The sequence below is a fragment of the Gadus morhua genome, chromosome 6 (assembly GCF_902167405.1).
Source record: "Gadus morhua chromosome 6, gadMor3.0, whole genome shotgun sequence".
NCBI lineage: Eukaryota > Metazoa > Chordata > Actinopteri > Gadiformes > Gadidae > Gadus > Gadus morhua.
The window spans coordinates 243948-249677 of record NC_044053.1 but is presented as its reverse complement, the minus strand read 5'-3'; the positions used below and the strand labels follow the sequence as shown (position 1 = coordinate 249677).

The window sequence follows — 5730 nt, the reverse complement described above, 5'->3', positions numbered from 1 at the left end:
GGCTGAGAGTGCGTCTGTTCACGTGTTATTCATCTATCCCCTTTTTGTATAATACTCGCCCCAACCCTTTGGTTCGACGAGTAGAGGGTTTCGACAGCCAAGGAACAAGTCATCGACCACCGGGTCCACTATAGATTATTCAACCTAAGTCTGTATCTCGCTGTATTCCTGGAAAATAAACCATCTATTCCACCCTCTAATCCAACCTGTCAAGCTGCTTTGATTTCGACTTCAAGAATTACTACTACGACTGAAAATACACAACGCAGAGTCTGTCCGAACAGTTTAGAAATAAGCTGAAATCTAACAACTGGTTCCAACAGAATCAAAGTCATTCGCGTGCATATTTCATAAGTCGAAAATATGTTTTTTTGATGAATTTGTTGGGTGTTTCGCTGTGCAAAGGGTCTGATGTGTGTTAATTGTGTGTGTGGTTGTGCTAATTGTGTGTAGTGTTTTGAAAAAACGGGACTTGTTTTGAACTTTGCTTAAGCAATTTGAAAAAACTGGAAGTATCAGATGAGCAAAGAAATCTGACAGGAGATTGATGGATGTGTTTCTGTTATAGCCTACCGGCATGATGTGATGTTATCATGTTCCCAGGAAAAGAGTGACTCATGGAATTTTCTTCAGAATATCAGCTAGAATGCTCTGGAAGGGTGTCTGTCAGGCCGGCATAACCTGATGTTATCATGTTCGCAGGAAAAGAGTCCCAACTAGGATTTTTCTTCGGAATATCTCTGCTTCAGAATCTGAATATCTCGCTGAAGATGTCAATCCAAGGGCGTAGGTCTCTGAGGGCAGCAGGCCTCAGAAGCCTAGCCATTTCCACATATCAGCAAGCAGAGCAGCACAATTGAAGGAATTCTGTGAGTCTGTGAGTTTGTGGAGGTGGGGGAATGCAACCTGCTGCGGCATGTTGTCACCAGGTGGTTGTCCCTGCTGCCATCCATTGACAGAATCCTGAAATATTGAAAGGCCTTGACCAGCTACGTCCAGAGTGAGGGTGAGGAGGAATGTGCCAGAATTGTTTGGAGATGTTTTGGAGAAGAAAGAAATGAGGTATCAGAGACATATTGTCTGTTTCTCAGCCATGTTCTTAAGGTGTTCTCTGACACGATCGAAGCACTTGAGTCAAAATCCTTCAGCATATCATCGGTGTTTAAGGTAATGACTGAACTAAAACAAATGCTGGAAAGAAGAATGAAGGACAGGTTCTTTGGGTTTACAGTCAACACCAAACTGAAGCAGCTGCCCCCTTGCCAGTCAAAAAAATGTGAGGCAGATTTTCTGCTTTTTTATGAAAGAGCAAAGAAATACATCAGTTAAAGAAATGTCTGATTCAAACGTTCATAGCAAAGTGGCCAAGCTTGGCCTCACAACTGCTGTGCCATTTGAAGACTACAGTGCTGCTGTCCAGGCCTGCAATCTGGACATTGATATGGATGGACTGTATGAGGAATATGCCAGGGTGGAAGGTTCGTTCAGTTCACCAGAAATGGAAGGTTGCCACAGTGAGGAACGATATTTAAAACTGTTCTCCAAAGCAGATGTACCACTTGTGAATCTCAGGAAGGTCAGCGCCTAGATATTTTCTCCATCCCATGCAGCAATGCACACACAGAACGTGTCTTTTCAATAATGACAACTGCATGGACAAATGAGAGGAATCGTCTTGATGTGGACAATGTCAAGGCTGAGCTGCAAGTGTGTGTCAATTGCACTTATCCCCACACTGAAATGTACAAGAAGTTCACTGGAAACAAAAAACTCTTGGATGCAGCCATGAAAGAACAGAAGTATTGCAGATAGACAATCAACTATTTTGGTGAGCACACTAATCTTAGGATTTCACTGATGGGCTACATGCAATATTTATAATATTATTGGGTTGAAAACAATGCAGATTTTGGAAGGTTGATAACTATGTTGTTGCTCTGTTGTTATTTGTCTCTGCAGGATGTAAAAAGGCCCAGGGCAGTGGAGGCTTGGAAGCCATGATGACAGAGGGGCTGTGGATCCTGAGCTGCTACAGAGGGTGAATGTGGAGTTGCCTAAAGACAGGTCTGCTGCACACACACAGACGCTGAAGACAAGTCCCCAAAAGACTGAAGCACTTTAGAAATGCTATACTTTTTGAGCAGTTGAATGTATATTTTTTTTTACAATCTCTTTTGTTGTTTACATAAATGGTTATTTAGGCTTTTTTAAAAAGCATTTTTTTTAGTATGTATGTTACCTGTTAATTGTTTTGTACATTTAAGTCCACACATGTTATGCTTTGTGGCACTATTCAGTTTAAAAGATGAATCTTAGTGGTCCCTTTTTGAACACCACACAATGTATTGAATAAATACAAATACTTTGAACAAACACTTTTTGACTTTTCATTAATATTTTTTCCTATTCAGCTACACAAACATCATCTATAAACCACTCAAAGTTGTCGTATAAATGAGAGTATACCAGAGTCCTATGTACACCGTAGTAATTTATTGATATGCCGCATAATGTCCTCCTTTTTGGTGTTTTGGAAATGGTCACCCTATATCACCTACTGCCCATGCGTTGGAGGCCAAAGGGATTACTTGTTGGGTTTACGTGTTAGTGGGCAATGACAGTTTTTTTCCTACATCGAACTCGAGGTAATCCTGTAATAAAACATTTTAGCCCCTACATTGGCTATATACAACCATACCATCAACCATCAACCATCAACTTAGGGTGACCAGGCATCCGGCTTTAGGCCGGACAATCTGGATTATCAATGCCATTCATGTGTAAAACATTACCGTTCACAGTTACAAAGTTATATCTTTGTTAATTTAAAAACAGTGTTTATTCAGTCACAACAGTGTCAAACAAGCTTTCCTCGAAATCACCATTTCTCTAGGCATGTTTTCATGTCGCGCACATGGTTGAAATAAAGTCACATTGTGACTCGACTTACATTAGACTTGTTGGATGCAGACATTTAGCTGGGAGCGTTTATTCGGTTACACCACTCTAATATTAGTATTCCTTTAAGTCACCATTCCTCTAAGATTATGTTTTTCGTGTCGGCAAAAGCTTGAAATTAAGACCTGTTGTGACTCGACATCTAATTGACTTGTTGGCCTCGACACAGGTTGCTTAAATGTTTGCTGGGTAGGATTTTTTTTCTGAATATCTTCCTGAACACGTCACTCATTTTGGAAAATAGAAGCGTAGCGCGTCTCTCTATAAATACCCTCCCAGCAGGCAGGACTCTCATCTGCAGTCTCCTCTCCTCCCTGCGCGTAAACTCAACCGATCAGACGGCAACATGGCTGTAAGTATAAAGAAACAAGCGTTTCAACTGATCCATGCAGTGTTTCCCTGGACATCAGTTGTGTTTGGTTCACTTTGTGTTGTTTGACTGCTGCTCTGCTCTGAATGAGTGACAGCTGTCATTACGCGTGTCATCACGCCTGGTTTAAATGTGGGCGACTCTCCAGACGTGCGGATCAGAACCAATAGTTGTCTCTTGCGGTGATGGGATCACTACTCCGGGCATCATTCATAACTTTTCATAACCTGGTGTGCTTTTGTGCATTTGTTTTATTCCCTTTTATCGTCAAACTATTTGCTGGCTTGGCCATTGATCGAGACATCCAGTCTTATCATTGGTCAGACAGCGTAAACATATATTCACCTGGCCGGTGAAAACTCAGAACACGTTTGTGCGACTCTTTAAGATAGTTTGAGAAAGTTGTATTGAAACTGTTACTTATTTTAAGTGAGTGTAGTTTTTTCTCTATCACTGTAAAAAACATGCCACGCCTTTTCGTTCTCATGTCGATTTACTGACAAACAATTTGTCAAATGTTTGTAAAAGTTTTCCTTTCATAAAAATGTACTCATCTTAAACCACAAAAAAGGTGCCAACATCCGACTGAGATCATACTACCTTCCTTCTTTCCAGTTCAACCTGAGGAAGTGTGACCAGTAGAAAGATTAGCAGTTGTAGTATCAGGAGTGATTAGTTTCAGTATTAGCAGGCCTCAGTTTAGAGGCCAGACCCCACCGAGGGAAGCCAGCAGACGGACTGAGAGGGTCCATTTCTGCTGATGGAGAGCATATGTTGGTCTGAGGCGGTGGTGGACACAGGAAGTCTGCTGCTCAAACCATGTCTCAACGGTAACAAACCAGTGTATTTATATCAAACAGCTCAACTGTCCCTCGCTCTCCCACTCTCACTCTCTCATTCTCCTGATTGATTATTCTCTCACCCCTTCTCTCTCACCCATTCTCTCTCTCTCACCCATTCTCTCTCTCTCACCCATTCTCTCTCTCTCTCTCTCTCTCTCTCTCTCTCTCTCTCTCTCTCTCTCTCTCTCTCTCTCTCTCTCTCTCTCTCTCTCTCTCTCTCTCTCTCTCTCTCTCTCTCTCTCTCTCTCTCTCTCTCTCTCTCTCTCTCTCTCTCTCTCTCTCTCTCTCTCTCTCTCTCTCTCTCTCTCTCTCTCTGATGATGGTGAAGAACAGGCCCCTGAAGGTGGGCCACACGTTGACCGTCACCGGGTTCCCCAAGGCGGATTCTAAACGGTGAGTATCAGTGGATCCACCATCCCGTCGCGCTAACACTTTCACCCACTAGGGGGCGGTGTCCTCCACGCGCAGGTGGCCCATGAATCTGTCCTCCATACGTTTAAAACAAAGGGCTCGGAACGTTTCCTTGTTTGTTTTTGTCATTTTACTGAAGGAAGTTGAACTGCAATAGAAATCCTTCAAAGTCCAGTTCTGGAGTTCAGAGGTTAATCATGAGGGTGGGGGCCGGGTGCAGGGGCCAAAGGTTACAGGACAGTTGCCTCCAGAACAACCCGGTTAAAAAACAGTTTCATCCCAACTGCAATACACTTTCTGAACTCTGAACGTTAAGGATTAAGCACGGCCCTTATGTATTGTGTAGTGTGTATTTCTGTGTTATATGTTTTGTAAGTTGGAACCTGTACCAAGCTGACAACAAATTCCACAGCCTGGCAGTGTGGTCATTAAAAATAATCAATCAATCAATCAATCACAAAAGCACACCTGCTAGTCTGTTCTCCTGGGGTTGAATGTTATTTGAAGCTGTTCCGCTGTAATGATTCAGATAAAGAGAATCCCCAACCCTCACGACAATCTGTCTACAATCTTAAAGATGCTGTAAAGTAATATCGCGTGAAGTCGATGAGTTGACTCATCGATGGATCGGGGTCTGAACCGGTGACTGAAGCAGCTTCAGTCCCGTGCATGACGCGGTTATTGTACTGCAGCTGTAGTGACTAATGAGTACCGGGTGGTCTCCCTCCTCCTCCTCCTCCTCTCCCTCCTCTTCCTCCTCCTCCTCTTCCTCCTCCTCCTCCTCATCTCCCTCCTCCTCCTCCTCCTCCTCCCTCCAGCTTTATAATGAACATCGACTCCGGGGACGACATCGCGTTCCACATGAGCGTGTGGTGGAATGCAGTGGTGGTCTACAATACAAGAGGGGGGGCAGGGAGAGGGGGAGGGGAGGGGTAAGGGAGGGTTAGGGAGGGGGAGGGAGATGGGGGGAGGGAGGGGGAGGGAGATGGGGGGTGATTGAACATACATTAAGTAAATGAACATACATTTTCTTCCTGTTGCGCTCGCTCTCTCTCTCTCTCTCTCTCTCTCTCTCTCTCTCTCTCTCTCTCTCTCTCTCTCTCTCTCTCTCTCTCTCTCTCTCTCTCTCTCTCTCTCTCTCTCTCTCTC

At 43.8% G+C, this 5730-nt stretch overlaps 1 long non-coding RNA gene across 1 annotated transcript; it reads left to right on the top strand.

Moving 5' to 3' along the window:
- Positions 1-4486: 4486 nt before the first annotated feature.
- LOC115545329 (uncharacterized) lies at positions 4487-5730 on the top strand. The gene is made up of 2 exons (XR_003977073.1): positions 4487-4563; positions 5400-5730. It is a non-coding gene; the product is annotated as an uncharacterized LOC115545329 (long non-coding RNA).